Raw genomic sequence first — 20,488 nt, 5'->3', positions numbered from 1 at the left:
ATTATTTTCTTTTAATTTTTCATAAATAGATTAGTGAGACAGCTATTGAGAGAATTGGGTAAGATCTTATTCTTCTTTTTATTATTATTATCTTCATTTGTTTCTTATATAATACCCTTTGTATGCAACTTAATGTTTTGAGCATAGATTTTGTTAGATCTAACAAAACTCCTTTTCTTTAATTTAATATCATTTGTGAACATTAGGAAACAAAGTGATGAAACAGAGTTCATGGATTGAAGGAAGCTCGTTAGTTCGGGAAGTATTTTTGCCAAGCGAAAAAATTTGATGGACAAAAGTCTATTAGACTCTAGTTCTTGAGGAAAAAAAAAGTATTTTGTCCAATATAATATGACAAAATAGATGAGAAACGACAAAGAAAATAAAGACCAAATACTAAGCTTCAGCTGCATCACAAAGAGTCTCAGCAGAAGTATTATAATTAAGTTATATAACTTTTACTATTATTTGGGTGCTTTTTTCTTATTTAAAAAAAATTGTATTTATATAATTTGTATAGTGTATGTTAGTTGGGCTACCCAAATGAGCCCAATTATATCAAAATATGTAGCAGTAGTCTAAAGTTAACGTCTGTTAGTTGTTTTTTTTTTTACATCACATAAATATTAAAAATAAATAAAAAATTAGTTAAAACATGAAATTTCTATCTGACACAAATTTGTTAGAGGAAATTACATTTTATATGAGATTTTTAATAGAGTGTGTAAAAATATGGTTTTTTTTCAAAAAAAGTTAATCTATGGCTTTTTTCAAGAATTTTCACTTTTATGGGTTTATTTTCCCATATTTTTGTATAAAAGTTGGTTTATGCCATAGTTTTATTCATAATCAAATTTGGAAGGGTATGTTTGTCATTTGATTATTATTTTTTTAGGTTATTTGTTTTTTTATATTGTTTTTATATTACTAATTTTATATTAAATTTTTCTTTGGTTGTTTTGCAAATTTTTTTTTGTAATATGAATTGTTTTTGAAATTATTATTTATTTATTATAAACATGTTTATTTAAGATTGTACGTTTTTTTTTTCAAATCCTGAGTAGGGTAACCAGTTACTTGATTGATCTTAAAAAAAAATCATAAAGCTAGGTTAAATAACATGCACCAGGAGGGGTAACCAGTTACCTAGGAGGGGTGACGAGTTACTCATATTAAATATGAAAAGAAACATCAAATTTGGAGGAAAAAATGGAAGAACACTTCATTAAAAAAGGAAGAAGAAGTAAATATGATTTTAGTAACATAAGTAACTAGTTACCATAAAGAAACCATAAATATACACACACACCAAAACGTGAAAGTAACCAGTTACCCTCAGAAATATACACACAAAGAATGTAAAGGTAACCAGTTACCCATTCACATTTTCATATTTTTATTAGTTTTCTTTCCAAATTTTGGTATTCCTATAAGTGTTACAGTAAAAAGAAAATGCTGAAAAATTGATTTGATTTTTTTTTACATATAGTGGAAAAAACTATAAAAAAAAATTACAATAATAAAAGATAATAAATAAATAAATAAATAGTGGAATAATTATGTAATGTTAAAATATGTGTGTGAAAAAAAAAAGAAATAGAATGAGAAAAGAATAAGTATAAAAATGAAGAAAAAAAACAAAAGAAATGATGAATGAAAAAAATAGATAAATAAATAAGAATGAAAAGAAGAAGAAAAAAAATGGAAAAATGAAAAGAAAAACAAAATATGAATGAAAAAATTGGTAGAAAAAAATGAAAAAAAAAATGGAAGAAGAAAAAAAAGCTCATATGTGTGAAAAAAAAAATTGGAAGGAGAAAATAATAAATACAAAAATTAAGAAAAAATAGAATGAAAAAAAATATGAAAAAAAATAAAACAATACAAATGAAAGAAAAAATAGATAAATGAATAAAAATAAAAAATAGAAGAAGAATAATGAAAAAATGGAAAGAAAAAAAGATGAAGGAAAAAATTGGTAGAAAAAAACAAGAAAAAGGAAAAAATGGAGAGAAAAAAAAACAAGTAAGGAAAAAAAAATAATAAAAAAATGATGGGAAAAAAATAAAATAAAATAACCTTCAAAATCAAAGAAAGCATAACTATAATAAAAAAATGTGACATTTCCATATTTTAGTTAGCTACTAATTTTGTTTTCCATACTATAACTTTTTATTTAATAAATTTCCCATACAAATTAAAAAAAGTATAACTCCCATATTTTTGTACATTGCTGGTATAAAAGCCATATTTTTTTAAAAATTCCCAAATTTTTATATCAAAAGATTTCGATCAATTTTGTTCTAATTATTTTCCTCACTCTATCCATATCCATACCGGACAACCCTTCATATTGCTACCTCAAAACATAAGAAAAAATGTCCAAAATTTAAATATTAAAAAAAATCCAAAAATGAAATTGGAATGTATTAAAAAATATGGGCAAAAGTTTTTAAAAAAAATATTATCTTCTCATGCTACAGAAGAAACAATTGTACTTTTGCAAAACAAAACTGAAAAAGTGTCATTTTTCCAAAACTGTCAGACAAAAGTAGTATTTATGAAAAATAGTAGCATCTTCAACCTATATCCAATATCAAAAAGGGGGAGAACTTATTTCATCACCCAAAAAGTTCTAACATTATTTTCTATAAAAATAATTAAAATCAAATTTTAATTTTGCTTAAACTGAGTTTTGCTTGTATATTCACTACTACAAAAAAGGCTTTTTCGGACTCGCGAGGCGCGAGTCCTCTATTTGAGAGCCTTAAAAAACAGGGGTTTTTTAGGACTCGCATGTGCGAGTCCTAAAAACAATGCGAGTCCTGAAAAGTTTTATTTTTTATTTTTAAAAAATTGATTGGTGGGTTTTGAATCCGGCGGCGGAGCTCCGGCGACGGTGGCGGCGCCACCATTAAAATGTGGTGGTTCGGAAAACAAACTATTGAGTTTTAAAGCCCAAGAAGCAAGGAGTATGGTGGTGGTGGTGGTGGTGGTGGTGGTGGTGGTGGTGGTTCAGCTCGTGGTGGCTCGAGGTGGCCGGAATATGCTCGGAAAAGTTTGGGAGAAACCCATGAACGGTCGAACTTCAAGTGCTCCGTTGAGGGCCTTAGGCCGCACGTGAGGTCGCCATCTCCAGGGGTCGGGGGTTTCGGGGGACGACGCTTCCACTAGTTCGGCGCGTGGCGGTGGCCGAAGAGGGGACGGCAGCGTTCGGCGTTGGCAGTTCGGGATAGAGGAAGAGAGAGAAGGAACCTTGGGGAGAGAGAGAGGGAACCGAGGAGAGAGAGTGAAAATGGGTTGTGTGATTTTTTTTATTTTTTTTAATATATAATAATAAAACTTTCGTTAAAAAAATTGGAGGGAATTCGAAATTTTTTAAAATTCAAAATTTTATGATACACATAAGTTATTGCGAGTCCTAAAAACATTATTCGCTAGTCCAAAAAAGTCCAGGAGGTGTTTTGTTTAAAAAAAACTCAAACTTTTAGGACATACATAGTTTTTAGGACTCGCGCCAACCTCACTTTTTTAAAATTCAAAATTTTATGATACACATAAGTCTTTAGGACTCGCAATGCAAGTCCTAAAAACATTCTTTTAGGACTCGCAACGAGTCCTAAAAAGTCCAGGAGGTGTTTGTTTAAAAAAAAAACTCAAACTTTTAGGACACACATAGTTTTTAGGACTCGCGCTTTAAGGACTCGGAACGCGGGTCCTAAAAAGGTCCACGAGACTTTTTTAGGACTCGTATTTATGTGAGTGTCCTAAAAATGTGTTTTTGTAGTAGTGATTAAACTGAGTTTGGTGATAAGTTTGCTTGAATATTAATGTGACTTTGATCTTGATAATTTTGCAATTGCTTGTTGATAACTTATTCTGGGTTCAAGATATTCATTCATGTGCGTCTGTTAATATTAATGGTTGAGTTATAGATAATACTCTTTTTTGTGGCTGTAAAGGATATAGAGTGCAGCAATCATTCTATATCTGTTTGGGGTAATTTGGAAAGGGGCGACTCTAAAATAATTCGCCACCCCTTGGAAGAAAAAATGAAGAGGAAGAGTGGATAAGGGCATAATCCTCTTAACCACGTGGAAGCTCCTATCCGGAACTGCTGTTACAAATCTCAACCTCTTTAGCACGAGGTAGCAAAAGGCTCAGTGAGAATGCACGAAGGTATCAAGACAGTATTGGGGAACGTCGCGAGCTGAGACTACATCCAGCTCGGGGTACGAGCTAGAGCTGACGCCTCCGACCCTTTATAAAGTCAACCACGCAATGTAAATGTGCATATATCAGACATCATGTGTCTGATCCATTCCTGAAATCTCAGACACGCAGCTTAAACATGCGTGTACAGGCGCCTCACGACTAGTTTGGGTCATGCGGCCCATTATCCCCCTTACATATTGATTAGACCACACTTCAGTGTCAGGTTTTAGGAATTAATCATGAACGTCTCAGAAGTGACGTGATGGGTAAAAAGGTCACGGGATGACCTCCTTTGCAACACCCAGATGTCCTCTCCTTATAAATATGGAGACCCTAGGAGTTGCAAAGGGTTGGCTTCTAATTTGTAAGAAAATACCCTATAAGGAATATCATAAATACATCAATAATATTGGCTGGTAGACTAGAAGGATTTTAACCTTCGAACCACCTAAAAAAAGTATTCGAGTTATAATCTTCCCTTAAGATCATTCATCTATTACGGTTCATCATTTAGCACTAATCTCTCTCCCTATTCATATAATTATCTGTTGCCGAAGAACTGCGTCAACAGGTAATCATGAGTTACCTTTTTCAAGGCACGGGGAAGTGTGATAGCCGTCAGAAGGTTACTTGGAAACCGAAAAGGCATGATTGGTCGTGATTAGGTCACTTTTTTCGAGGAGGCATGAATTACTCTGACAGATTTGGTGGGGTATTCAAAGGGTCAGTTTCCTAAGTTTATCTATTGCTGATCGTAATAAATAAACTTGGGAGCAAATGTTATCCAAAAAACTGTTGTGAATGATGTGGCAAGCATTTTCAACACGTGGCTGACACCTAACAGAGATACTGCTCGACCATCGACCAGGGATGTGGCCATGACATAGTGTCCAAGTTTTATATACGACCAGCCTGGTCGTATGTTCCGTTAATTTATGCATAATTTTGTACAGTTGTCATATTAGCTGAGATTATCTATCCATTATAACCTGATTATCCGTGTAATTAGGGGAAAATATCTTTGATTGATTCATGTAACCTTCCTTGAGCCTATAAATATACAAGAAATAGCTCAATGGGGGATCTTTTTTGGCTGATTTCCTTCTCTTCTCTCTTTTGAATTGAGAACAAGAGAACTACATTGCTATTATCCACCGTTGCATTGTTCATCCCTCTAAGAATTGTGAAACTCAATAACCCTAGTTCTTTGATCACACCTTTGAGACCCAATATCAATAATAGCATAAGTGGACGTAGGTCATTACCAATTCTTAGGGCCGAACTGTTGGATTAGCTTATACAGGATCTTTATTTATTTTCATGTATATCTAATATTAAACAAATTAATACGAGATAGCCTAAGACATGTTTCTAAAATTGAATTCAAAGAGAAACAAAGAATAGAATACTTACAGTATACGCAGCGGAATTAAAGAGTCATTCCTTCAGTTTCTCTAACTCTTGTATCCTTTTTGTCGCAGAGTATTATCAAGAAACTGAACCGATCTTCTATTTTCTTCACAATCTTCCAATGTATCCTTAGAACCACCTAGACTAGTGTGGGCAATTCTCAACACATGAGATAGATATAGAGAGAAGAAGAGAAAATAACAAAGAGGCTTAGAAAAGTTCTTGTGTTTAGAGAGAATCTAAAACTATCAGAAAATCTGACTTATGACTTATCAAACTTGTGTTTTGACTTCTCTCTAAGTACTCATTTTATAGACTCAGTTAGGCCATTTAATTTAATTAAAAAATCAATAAAATAATAGTCATTTTGAAGCCCTAGGTCGAAATTATCATGGGCTATAGGCCCGTGAAATTTCTCATTTGATTATAAGCCCATTGGACTTAAAATCAAGACATGTATTATTTTCTATTGATTTAATTAATTAAATAATTATTTAAATCCTTTATCAAATTAATTATTTATAATTTGAACCTTGATTTAAACTTATTTATTAATTTAGATACCAATTTATCTTAATTAATAAATCTGCCATAATTTCTCTTTTCTTCTCAAAATTACACAACTCTGTGAAACTATCCAAAATTGACCTGGTTAACTTTGATAATTCTAATTGATGAGTAAATCAATTAATTGAGACTATCTAGATGATTTTATCCAAGGTACAATGGGGACCATGGGCCTATGAAATCAAGCTCCAATAAGTTATCATAAATCTAACAAATAAATTTACTAACTTATTAATTCCTCGTGACTCCACTATAGACTTGGAATTGCACTCTTGAATTCATAGAACGCTCTATAACAAATATAGATACGCTATTAATTATCCATTGTTACAACCATAATTGTCACTCAATCCTCTATAGACGGTCTACAATGAGATAGGACTAAAATACCGTTTTACCCCTCATTGTATTTTATCCTTAAAACACTTAGTTCCTTGTAAATGATATTTCAGTAAACTAATTTAATTACCGAAATGAGATCTTTATTGTTAACCGAGATTTTCGGCAACTATCCTAAGGAAGGATGTTTACTAATAATGATAATGAAAGTGGCAGATTGACAAAAGATTTTTACGTGGTTGGGGCGTTAACTAGCCTTAGTCCACGAGTCTGTATTAGAGCTAGGATAAGCTTTTACAATGGAGTTGTTTGACTGTATTTGAGCAGAGTTTCTGCCTTCTCTCCCCTTTCTACGTTGCATTACAACTCATATTTATAGTTCGAGGGGGACATCAGGTTTGGGTCGGGCCCGACCCGGACCCATCTGGGGAATGTATACAAGGGGCCTTCCTAGTGGAGGCCCACACTAAAATGATATACAGTACACCAAACCCGAACCAGCTCAGGCCCAAGTAGCTGCCCTGAGGCGCAAGCATTCTCCCGACAAAACGGCGCTTTGGCTCTGACCACTTCGAATCACGAGGCCGATTCAGGGGACAAGACCGGTCAGAATACTTGGCTGCACAGTCCTGACATGCCAGCAGATAATCCCAAGGTGACCCTTTCTGCAGGTGAAAAGTGGGGGGACAATGCCCACGCGAAATGAGGCGGTTTCAGTGTCCTGGACGCCTGACCCGTAGCCTGGGGATGAAACGGCCCAGGTTCGTTTACCTTTGGCCCGTTTCGTTTACTTCGGGCCCGGACCATTCTGGGCCCGGGACAGGGACGCGATGGCCGCGATGGTCCGGGGCACTCCAGACAGTGCTGGGACCGTTCAATCTGAACATGACCCGGAGGAACGTCCCGGACCCTTCTACACAAGCCCAGTCCGTAGTCCTCGGACCAGGCCCAAATACCGAACCGGTCCCTCCGACCGCGGGCCGGGGCGAGGGCCTAACACCCTGACAGGAAAATGGGGATAACATCTATCATTTATCACCTTGAACCAAACTAAAAGGAAACCATCGTTTCACTTCTTCATCAAAAGCTATAGATGTTCATATCTATGATTAACACTCCCACTCAATTATACTATCGAGTTCCCAAGATGTAAGTATGGGCTAGTCCGTAGGGTAAGCTGGTAACGAACAAGTCAAAGAACTCAAATAATACAATAAGTTAGAATACTAACCACTCAGAATTGAGATTGAATTGACCTATGGTCAACTATATGATATGACTAGAATAGATAATAACGGTATGTTTACTTATCTTATCAACTGTCAATATCGGTCCTGTCCGATGTAACAAATACATCTGATCTTATCTACTTTGCTAATGTTCTGGAAAGAACATAACACTGTAATGTGTAAGTAGATCATATCGTAGATTGGAAAGTCAGTGTAAATCCTGTGCACTGACTAATCTTAGGACTAACTTATTTTGAATATATAATCATATTTATATTCCACTGTGATTACGTCACTATAAATAAGATTAGCTATATGCTCGGGATTTAATAGAAGTTTATATTAAACAAATAATCATGAAAATAAAACATGTGAGCAAAGTGATTAACCAAGTCAAAAAATAATTTTTATTCTTTTATTGATAATAAAATGAGATTACAAAGAATTTGAGTTTTAATTAGGGCATAAAACCCCAACAAACTCCCACTTGCACTAATTGAAACTAATGCCTTAATTCTACTAATCCCATCTCCTTGATATGCTTATCAAGTGTAGCTTCTGGTAGTGTCTTTGTAAACGGATCCGCAAGATTGTCTTCAGTTGCAATCTTCATAACCTTCACATCTCCCCTGGCCACATATTCTCGAATAATGTGATACTTCTTTTCTATATGCTTACTCCTCTTGTGACTTTGAGGTTCTTTTGAGTTGGCTATCGCTCCTGTATTGTCACAAAACAACACAAGCGGTTTATCCATTTATGGAATAACACCAAGATCCGAATAGAACTTCTTTAGCCAGACTATTTCCTTAGCTGCTTCTGACGCGGCTATGTACTCAGCCTCCATGGTGGAATCTGAGATTGCAGACTGCTTTACGCTTATCCAAATCACAACTCCACCCCCAAGAGTAAACATCATTCCAGAAGTAGACTTTCTGTCATCGACATCAGTCTAAAAATCTGAATCGGTGTAGCCTACAGGGTTCAGAACACCACCCTTGTAGACTAACATATAATCCCTAGTCCGTCTCAAATACTTCAGGATATGCTTAACTGCTATCTAATGTTCCGGTCCTGGCTTTGACTGATACCTGCTCACTACTCCCACTGCATAGCAGATATCTGGTCTAGTACACAACATGGCATACATCAGACTTCCAACTGCAGATGTGTAAGGAACTTTTCTCATTGCATCTTCCTCTTCAGGAGTCTGGGGAGACTGCTTCTTTGAAATATGAATTCCATGGCGGGACGGTAGACGCCCTTTCTTGGAATTTGTCATTGAGAAACGTTCAAGCACTTTATCAATGTAAGTTGCTTGAGATAGAGCTAAAAGTTTGTTCTTTCTATCCCTGATGATCTGGATACCTAGAACATAACTTGCTTCACCCAAATCCTTCATCTGGAATTGAGTGCTCAGCCAATTCTTCACATCTGATAATTTCTTAACATATTTCCCAATGGGTAAGATATCATCTACATAAAGAACCAGGAATACCACTATTTGATTTGCCTTCAGTTGGTAAACACAGGGCTCATCAATATTTTGTTCAAAGCCATAGGTTTTGATTATTTCATCAAACCTAAGATTCCAGGAACGAGAAGCTTGCTTAAGTCCATAGATGGACCTATTTAACTTACAAACTTTTCCTTCTTGTCCAAATACTTTAAATCCTTCTGGCTGATCCATATAAATGACCTCATCAAGCTTTCCATTAAGAAAAGCTGTCTTGACGTCCATTTGCCAAATCTCATAGTCGAGAGCGGCTGCTATGGATAGGAGGATGCGAATGGATTTGAGCATGGCTACCGGACTAAAAGTTTCCTCATAGTCCACGCCTTCTCTTTGGATATAATCCTTTGCCACTAATCGAGCTTTATAAGTCTCGATATTTCCATCAACACCTCGTTTCTTTTTGTAGATCCACTTGCACCCAATGACCCTAAAGTCACTAGGTCATTCCACAAGATCCTAGACGGAATTTGAGTACATGGACTCTATTTCCTGTTTCATGGCTTCGAGCCATAGTTCCTTTTCAGGGCTAGGCATTTCCTGTTTGAAAGACAATGGATCATCATCACTAGTGTCACCAACAACCATATTGGTTTCACCATCCAAACCATAGCGAACTGGGTTTCTAGAAACCCTCCCACTACGACGAGGCTCCATGACTGTTTGCTCAGGAACAATGGTACTTTCTTCATTTAAATCGACTTGCGTCGGTTGTACATGAAGAGTGGGAATTTCATCATCAACTCGCGTTGATGACGATGGAACATTGGTTGGAATCAATTCTTTAACCATCTCCTCTAAAACTACTTTGCTGCGAGGTTTAAAGTTCTGGACATAGTCATTTTCCAGAAAAGTAGCATTTGTAGAAGTAAACACTTTCTTTTCTGAATGACTATAGAAAAGTCCACCCCGAGTACCTTTAGGATAGCCAACAAACATGCAAACTTCAGTTCGCGGTTCTAGCTTTCCCTCATTTTTCCTCAGGACGTGAGCTGGACACCCCCAGATTCTATAATGGCGTAAACTAGGTTCACGACCATTCCAGCGTTCTAAAGGTGTTTTGGGGATTGATTTTGACGGCACGACATTGAGAATGTCATTTTCGGTTTCAATTGAATGTCCCCAGAACGAAGTTTAGTAGAGTTGAGTAACTAAGCACGCATCTAACAATTTCCAATAAAGTTCCGTTTCGACGTTCTGCTACACCATTTTGTTGCGGAGTACCTGGGGCAGTAAGTTGTGATAAAATCTCAAGTTCAATTAAATGATCTTGGAACTGCATATCCAAATATTCTCCACCCCTATCAGATCGCAAGATCTTTAACGTTTTACCCAATTGGTTCTGAGCCATTGCTAGGAATTCCTGAAACTTTGAAAATGTTTCTGATTTCCTATGCATTAGGTAAAGACATGAGTATCTAGAGTAATTCTCAATGAAAGTAATGAAATACTCAAAAACACCCCTGGCTTGTATATTCAAAGGTCCACAAACATCTGAATGCACAAGACCAAGTTGTTCTTTGGCCTTATCACCCTTTGTAGAGAATGGACGCTTGGTCAGTTTGCCTTCTAGACAAGATTCACAGACAGGTAGTTCACCTAAGGTGAGTTCCCTCAAAGTTCCGTCCTTTGCAAGTCTTTGAATCCTATCATAGCCAATGTGACCTAGTCTCAAGTGCCATAAATACGTCATATTATCGTTATCGATATTTTGACGTTTATTGGTCCTAGGTTTAGCTACTTTGAAAAAATCATTGTTAAGAGTGAGGAGTTTGTTAGGTCGCAGAATATAAAGCCCGTTTTCCAAACATGCAATACACAATTGTGATCCATTGATAGAAATAGATATATTAAAAAATTGTGAAAGTCATAACAAATCGTTCTAATTGCAACATGGAAACTGAAATTAAATTTCTACTAAAATCCGGAATAAAAAATACATCTTTTAAAATTAAAAATTTATTTCCGAACTTCAGACGAGCTCTTCCTCTAGCTTGGACCACAACGAACGCTTCGTTCCCAACTCTAAGCTTTAAGCCGCCTTCGTTCAGTTCCACCCACGATTCAAGAAGCTTTGTTTTTAGCTGCTAGAAACTTGGGGCAATCTCGTTTCCAATGCCCCTTCTCTTTGCAGTGAAAATATTTATCTTTACCTTTCTTGTTTTTGATGTTCTTCCCCTTAGGCGTCTGTGCACGTGGTTGTGCACTCGTCTTTGCAGCCTTTGTAGGCTTGGGGTTGTTTATTTGTCCACCTTTCCTCTTGTTTCCAGCTTTCGAAGATGAAGCTGGGTTAGCTTCAGCCTTAGCTAGATGAGCAGCAACATCAGTAGTCTTATTTTCACCTCCTTTACTAGGTCCACCCATGACAGGTTCAATAATCTGAAGCTCGTTCATGAGCTGCGTCAGACCATAGTTGAGTTAAGCACGAACATGCAGACACGGTGCAATCCGATAATTTACGGTGCCATCACGAACGTGCAGAGACGGTGCTATCCAAGCATTTACGATACCATCACGAGCATTGACGGTGCCATCACTAACGTGCGGACACGGTGCTCGGTCTGGGAATTCCTCAATCATGATGAATTCAGAGTTGTCACCAATCAACTCTATGTTGATATTCTGCTTCCAATTAAGGAAGTTTTCTCCATCGAAAGTTGAGAAAGGATGGGAGTAGACACAGACACTACTTACCTTAAATCTACAAAGTACCAATAAAATAGAAATCAATCACATTTGCTCAATAAAACTTCTATTCACACAAATTTCAAGAAATAGCACAACATATACCAAAAATATGTAAGATATGAGAAAAAATACCAAAAACAATCATATCTCTTTTTCTTTAGGTTTTTAACTAATCTATGATATCCTTGTCCCGGTTGGCGAGAGTCAAAAATACCACTAGTTAAATAGAGTTGTAAACTCATTTAATAATGGATACCTCTATTAACAACCTACTATTCGATCAAAATAAGAAAACAAAATCTCTTATTTTATGAGCTAGACCCACGGTTTCAATAATCATAGATTTAGTCCTAGTAGTCACCGTAGGGGTGAGTCTAGTAGAATTTGACCTATAATTATCTATCTTTCGAAATCTAACATTGTCAAAATAACTAATGAACACCTTCCGTAGGGGGACGAATCAAAGCGCCTCGAGACCCCATTAAGTTATTGACTATGTTAAACCAACGGTGGAGATCGAATAAAATTCTTAAAATAAGCTCATTATAAAATTAAAAATAGTATTTTTATTATTTATTTTTAGAAAATTAATGACTGTGGTTTTCCCCCAAAAAAATTAAACATATTAAAAAATTTTAAAACCAAAGTCCTATAATTTTGTATTAATTCTAAAGTGTCACATTGAAACAAATTCAATTAATTTAGAATTAATTTGTTGCTAATCAATATTTAGGTTTAACTAATATAATGAACCTATACAATTAAGTCCAACTCAGGTAAATGGGCATTAACAATTGGGCTTGTATGGAGGAGGGCTGGGTCCAGTATGTCGTTCCCACTACAAAGGCCCCCTATCTTCCATACAAGGTCCAAAAGACAGGAATTTAAACCTTTGTTTTATTAATTGTTATTAATTGATTAGGCCCACTATAGTCATGCAAAGCAAATGGACCTTCACAAGTGGAATCACCCACAAGAGAGGAATTTAAACTTTACATTTTCTAATGGGCCCAAATAAAACCTATCATTTTATGAATATTTTATTTGGCAAAATACCATATATCTAACAAACATATGGGCAACTATATGCATCTAAGCCCAATTGCAAAAATATCACATATAGTGCAAACAGACATGTTATAATTGGATGGGCCTAATCATGTTACTATATGAACAATTCTATGAATTTATGCAAAAATACCACAATTTATTTCATTTGTAAAAATACCACAATTAACTATCTAGAATTTATCAAAAAAATTCAAATTAATTAAATTTTTACAAAAAATAAGTCAATTTAAATGAAATTTATCAACAATTAACAAGGTTTTAGGTTAATTGGAAAAAAATATTAATTTAATTTAAATAGGATTTATCAACAATTAACCAAAGTTAATTTAAATCCCATTTATTAAAAAAATATATTTTATTAATTGGCTGAAAAAAAAAAAGATATTTTTCAAAATTTAACCAATTTTAAATTTTAAAATCAATATCTTAACTATTTTCTAAAATATCTTGTGTTGTTACAACTATTATCTAATATTTTAACCATTTAAAAATAATAAAATACAAATAGTTATAACAACCCTAAAATATCTCAAATAGTTAAACAAATTCAAATATCCATAAAAATATCTAACTAACAATATTCAAATTTCGAATAATTTAAATATTAAAAACTATATAATAAAAATATATTTATATTTTCAAATAAAGATTTAATAAAAATTTAAATGAAAATATCTTAAATATCTGATATCATAATTCTAATATTTTAATATATTAAAATATTTAAAATTAAGTTGTTAGTCTAATTTTAAATTTGAATTTGAATATTTGTAGAAAATATCTAATTATTTAAATCTCAACTAACCAAAAAATCTTATTTTAAAAAATTTAAATGATAAAACAAAAAAGATATTTTAGGTTTTGATTATAAATAATAGATTTCCACAATTTTAATTTTATTTATTTTTCAAAAATTAAAAAAAAAAAAATTAAAAATTCTGGATGAACAGTACCTGTATCGGGGTACTGTTCACCCGTGTGATTTGGCTGGTGTCGCGCACGCGCACGGAGGGAAGCACGTAGGCGCGCGGGCAGGGCGCACGTAGGGCACAGGTGGGGCGCGCGCAGGGCGCTGGCGTGCGCGCGGGTGCACGCGGGCGTGCGTGCGCGCATGGGCAGCCAGGCCAAATTTTTTTCAAAAATTGTTTTTGAGCAATTTTTCAAACCAAAATCATTTTCTAATTAATTTTTAACATGTTTTACACAAAATAAAGCATATATAAAAATTAATAGCATAGAAAACACAACAAAATAACCTAAAAATTGCTAAAATTCACATAAAATCAATATGCTCATAAAAACATGAAAACCATCCAATTATTCAAACATATCAAATAATCCAATTTTAAACATGTTCATGCATGAAAATAAAGATTACCAAAGGCTCTGAGGCCAGTTGTTGGATTAGCTTATACAGGAACTTTATTTATTTTCATGTATATCTAATATTAAACAAATTAATACGAGATAGCCTACGACATGTTTCTAAAATTGAATTCAAAGAGAAACAAAGAATAGAATACTTACAGTATACGCAGCGGAATTAAAGAGTCCTTCCTTCAGTTTCTCTAACTCTTGTATCCTCTCTGTCGCAGAGTATTATCAAGAAACTGAACCGATCTTCTATTTTCTTCACAATCTTCCAACGTATCCTTAGAACCACCTAGACTAGTGTGGGCAATTCTCAACACATGAGATAGATATAGAGAGAAGAAGAGAAAATAACAAAGAGGCTTAGAAAATGACTTGTGTTTAGAGAGAATCTAAAACTATCAGAAAATCTGACTTGTGACTTATCAAACTTATGTTTTGACTTCTCTCTAAGCACTCTTTTTATAGACTCAATTAGGTCATTTAATTTAATTAAAAAATCAATAAAATAATAGCCATTTTGAAGCCCTAGGTCGAAATTATCATGGGCTATAGGCCCGTGAAATTTCTCATTTGATTATAAGCCCATTGGACTTAAAATCAAGGCCTGTATTATTTTCTATTGATTTAATTAATTAAATAATTATTTAAATCCTTTATCAAATTAATTATTTATAATTTGAACATTGATTTAAACTTATTTATTAATTTAGATACCAATTTATCTTAATTAATAAATCTGCCATAATTTCTCTTTTCTTCTCAACATTACACAACTCTGTGAAACTATCCAAAATTGACCTGATCAACTTTGATAATTCTAATTGATGAGTAAATCAATTAATTGAGATTATCTAGATGATTTTATCCAAGGTACAATGGGGACCATGGGCCTATGAAATCAAGCTCCAATAAGTTATCATAAATCTAACAAATAAATTTACTAACTTATTAATTCCTCGTGACTCCACTATAGACTTGGAATTGCACTCTTGAATTCATAGAACGCTCTATAACAAATATAGATACGCTATTAATTATCCATTGTTACAACCATAATTGTCACTCAATCCTCTATAGACGGTCTACAATGAGATAGGACTAAAATACCGTTTTACCCCTCATTGCATTTTATCCTTAAAACACTTAGTTCCTTGTAAATGATATTTCAGTAAACTAATTTAATTACCGAAATGAGATCTCTATCATTTATCACCTTGAACCAAACTAAAAGGAAACCATCGTTTCACTTCTTCATCAAAAGCTATAGATGTTCATATCTATGATTAACACTCCCACTCAATTATACTATCGAGTTCCCAAGATGTAAGTATGGGCTAGTCCGTAGGGTAAGCTGGTAACGAACAAGTCAAAGAACTCAAATAATATAATAAGTTAGAATACTAACCACACAGAATTGAGATTGAATTGACCTATGGTCAACTATATGATATGACTAGAATAGATAATAACGGTATGTTTACTTATCTTATCAACTGTCAATATCGGTCCTGTCCGATGTAACAAATACATCTGATCTTATCTACTTTGCTAATGTTCTGGAAAGAACATAACACTGTAATGTGCAAGTAGATCATATCGTAGATTGGAAAGTCAGTGTAAATCCTGTGCACTGACTAATCTTAGGACTAACTTATTTTGAACATATAATCATATTTATATTCCACTGTGATTACGTCACTATAAATAAGATTAACTATATGCTCGGGATTTAATAGAAGTTTATATTAAACAAATAATCATGAAAATAAAACATGTGAGCAAAGTTATTAACCAAGTCAAAAAATAATTTTTATTCTTTTATTGATAATAAAATGAGATTACAAAGAATTTGAGTTTTAATTAGGGCATAAAACCCCAACACGAACCACTATAAATCTACTGTGTTATTTACTTTTCTTTCCATTAGATCTTAATCACTCACATTCATTTCCTTCAAGCATTTGACTCTGTGTCAGTTGGCCAAAACGAGGGTCAACAATGTTAAATATAAGAATATTTAATTAAAGGTAACGAAAAAAAACCGTTAAAACAAAAAAAATTTGTTATCTACATACTTTTTATATAAAAGAGATATGAGTTGAGTTAAATAGAAAAGATTGTTTTTCTTTTCAATTTTTCATTAAGGCTAATTCTTCAATACCTCGATTGGGTAAATGAGTCAGTTAGTGCATCAAGAATATCTTTATATATCTAAAGTATGTATAGTTTTTTTTAGTTTAACAATTTTTTTTCCAAACAACTATGTTTTTTTTTTTTTGATTTGGATGTTATTTGTAATTGATTGAATTTAATAATAATAACGTACGTCTTGTGCCATGGAAAGTTGGTTGATATTTAGACTTTTTTAGTTAATATTCTATGTTATAATTATTAGTGTTAAATTTTATATTTGGTGCTTCTTATATTATTTTCTTTTAATTTTTCATAAATAGATTAGTGAGATAAATCTTCATTTGTTTCTTATATAATACCCTTTGTATGCAACTTAATGTTTTGAGCATAGATTTTGTTGGATCTAACAAAACTCCTATCTTTAATATCATTTGTGAACATTAGGAAACAAAGTGATAAAACAGGGTTCATGGATTGAAGGAAGCTCGTTAGTTCGGGAAGTATTTTTGCCAAGCGAAAAAATTCGATGGACAAAAGTCTATTAGTACTGTAGTTCTCGAGGAAAAAAAAATATTTTGTCCAATATAATATGACAAAATAGATAAGAGAAACGACACAGAAAATAAAAGACCAAATACTAAGCTTCAGCTGCATCACAAAGAGTCTCAACAGAAGTATTAGAATTAAGCTATATAACTTTTACTTTTATTTGGGTGTTTTTTTTCATATTAAAAAAAAAAAGTATGTATACAATTTTTATGGTATATATATGTTAGATAGGCTGCTTAAATGAGCCCAATCATATCAAAATATGCAACTGTACTCTAAAGTTAACGTCTGTTAGTTGTTTTTTTTATAGGGGATTTTTAAAAAATATGGCTTTTTAGCTATTAATGTGTAAAAATATGGGAGTTTAACTTTCTTTAATTTGTATGGGAAAATTTAATTAAGAAAACTTAGTTTATGGGAAAACTAATTCCATATTGGAAATCAAAATTAATCAAAACAAATGAGCAAAATGAGAGGTACTATTTTTTTTTCATTTTTATTCATTTATCTATTTTTTTCTTTCATTTGTATTGTTTTTTTGTTCATATTTTTTCAGTTTTTTTTTCATTTTATTTTTTCTTCATTTTTGTATTTATTATTTTCTCCTTTAATTTTTTTTTTCTTTTTTCACACATGTGAGCTTTTTTTTCTTCTTCCATTTTTTTTTATTTTTTTCTACCAATTTTTTCATTCATATTTTTTTTCTTTTCATTTTTCCATTATTTTTCTTCTTCTTCTTTTCATTCTTATTTATTCATCTATTTTTTTTTTCATTCATCATTTCTTTTGTTTTTTTTTCATATTTTTTTTTCATTTTTGTACTTATTCTTTTCTCATTCTATTTATTTATTTTTCTTTTTTTTCACACATATTATTTAACATTACATAATTATTCTACTATTTTTTATTTATTTATTATCTTTTATTATTGTAATTTTTTTTTATAGTTTTTCCACTATATGTAAAAAAAATTCAAATCAATTTTTTCAGCATTTTCTTTTTACTGTAACACTTATAGGAATACCAAAATTTGGAAAGAAAACTAATAAAAATCTGAAAACGTGAATGGGTAACTGGTTACCTTCACATTCTTTGTGTGTATATTTATGAGGGTAACTAGTTACTTTCACGTTCTGGTGTGTGTATATTTATGGTTTCTTTATGGTAACTAGTTACTTATGTTACTAAAATCATAGTTACTTATTCTTCCTTTTTTAATGAAGTGTTCTTTCATTTTTTTCCTGCAAATTTGATGTTTCTTTTCATATTTAATATAAGTAACTCGTCACCCCTCTTAGGTAACTGGTTACCTCTCTTATGACAGAAAGTTACCCATCTCAGAATAACTGGTTACCCCTCTTGTTGCATGTTATTTAACCTAGCTCTAAGATTTTTTTTTAAGATCAATCAAGTAACTGGTTACCTTACCCAGAATTTGAAAAAAAAATGTACAACCTAAAAAAAAGGAAAAAAAATATTTACAATAAATAAAAAAAATAATAAACACAATTCATATTACAAAAAAAAAAAAAAAATTTGCAAAACAACCATGGAAAAATTTAATATAAAAATAGTTATATAAAATTAATATAAAAAAATAATCAAATAAGCTAAAAAAATAATCAAATTACAAACATACCCTTCCAAATTCATAAAACTTGATTAAGAGTGAAAATATGGCATAAACAAACTTTTATTACAAAAATATGGGAAACTAAACCCATAAAAGTGAAATTAAAACAAAAAAAGCCATAGATTAACTTTCTTGAAAAAAAGCCATATTTTTGCACAATCTATTAAAATTCTCATATAATATGTGATTTTCACTTTTTTATATCACATAAAGATAAAGATAAAAAAAAAAAAAAAAAAAAAACTATTTAAAACATGAAATTTCTATCTCATACAAATTTATTATATCAAAAGATTTCTAGTGCAAACCTTCATATTGCAACCTCAAAAACAACTTTCAAATTGCAAAAGTGATTTAATTTATACAAACTAAAATATGAACATAATTATAAATTTTCACAATATTTAATTTATCCAAATATTACATATATTACTTTAAACACACACATATATATGAAAAAAAACATAAGAAAAAAAGCCAAAAATTTAAATAATAAAAAAATCCAAAAATTAAATTGGAATGTATTAAAAAATCTCGGCAAAAACTTTTAAAAAAATATTATCTTCTCATGCTACAGAAGAAACAATGGTATTTTTGCATAACAAAACTGAAAAGTGTAATTTTCCTAAATTTTTTGGATAATTTAGGATGCTGAAATCAGAATTTAAATAATTTATTACACGCGTGTATGGATATTGAAACAAACACTCGTGTAACAAGGTGTTTAAATATTAATTTCGATATTTTAAATTATTTATAATTTCCTAAAAATAAATTTATGAAAAGTCCCTTATATCTACATGTCGCATATAAAAATTAAAGTTGAAATTTATTTATGTAGAAAAGTACTTAAAAATAATTATATATATAGATAGTGATAAAAAATAATTAATACTATAGTGTGGTACCATATGTATATAGTGTGTTGTAGGTAGGTAGGTAGGTAGCTACTAATTAGTCCCCACTAATTGTTTCCGTCAATATATGTATAGTCCATAGGTGGAACCCTAGCTACCATTCTATAAATATATATATATATTTATATATATATCCAAAACTATATATATACACGTACATCTTTTTAAATATATGATTCTTTACTAAATCCCAAAAATTAATTTAATTAGGACAAATCAACTATTATAGTTTAGTTTGGTTTGTACTTTGTACTTTGTTCCTTATATTAAATTAATTATTTGGTCATTGAAATCAGTCACTATAATAATAATGTTATCAAATTTGTTCATTTATTTATTATCAAATATATAGTTTCACCTTGACCTATATTACCAAGGACTTGACTTGATTGCTGCTAATTTAAAAAATTAGGGAATTACAATGCTAAATACTTTTTTTTCAATACAATCAATTATTTAAACTGAGTTTGGTGATAAGATATTCATTCATGTGGGTCTAAATAATACTCTTTTTTGGGATAATATAGGTCTAAATTTGCCAGAAGAAACGATGGAGACAAAAGAATAATAAAACACAATCCTTTATGTTAATTTTAAAAATTAGGGAATTACAATGCTAATTAAATACTTTTTTTTTCAATACAATTAATTATTAAAAAAAAAGTACACACTTTTCCCAGATAACCATACATACATTGTTTACTAAAATAAATATATAGTATTAATATTGTATAATAACATAATTTTATTTTCATTTTTACATATAATAATATTATTATTATGAAATTCTTATTCATTCCAAAGGCAGTGGGCTGACACGTCTTAATCTATGATTTGCCTTGTATATGGA

The sequence above is a fragment of the Humulus lupulus genome, chromosome 7 (assembly GCF_963169125.1).
Source record: "Humulus lupulus chromosome 7, drHumLupu1.1, whole genome shotgun sequence".
NCBI classification, from domain to species: Eukaryota; Viridiplantae; Streptophyta; class Magnoliopsida; order Rosales; family Cannabaceae; genus Humulus; species Humulus lupulus.
This window is presented reverse-complemented; position numbering follows the sequence as displayed.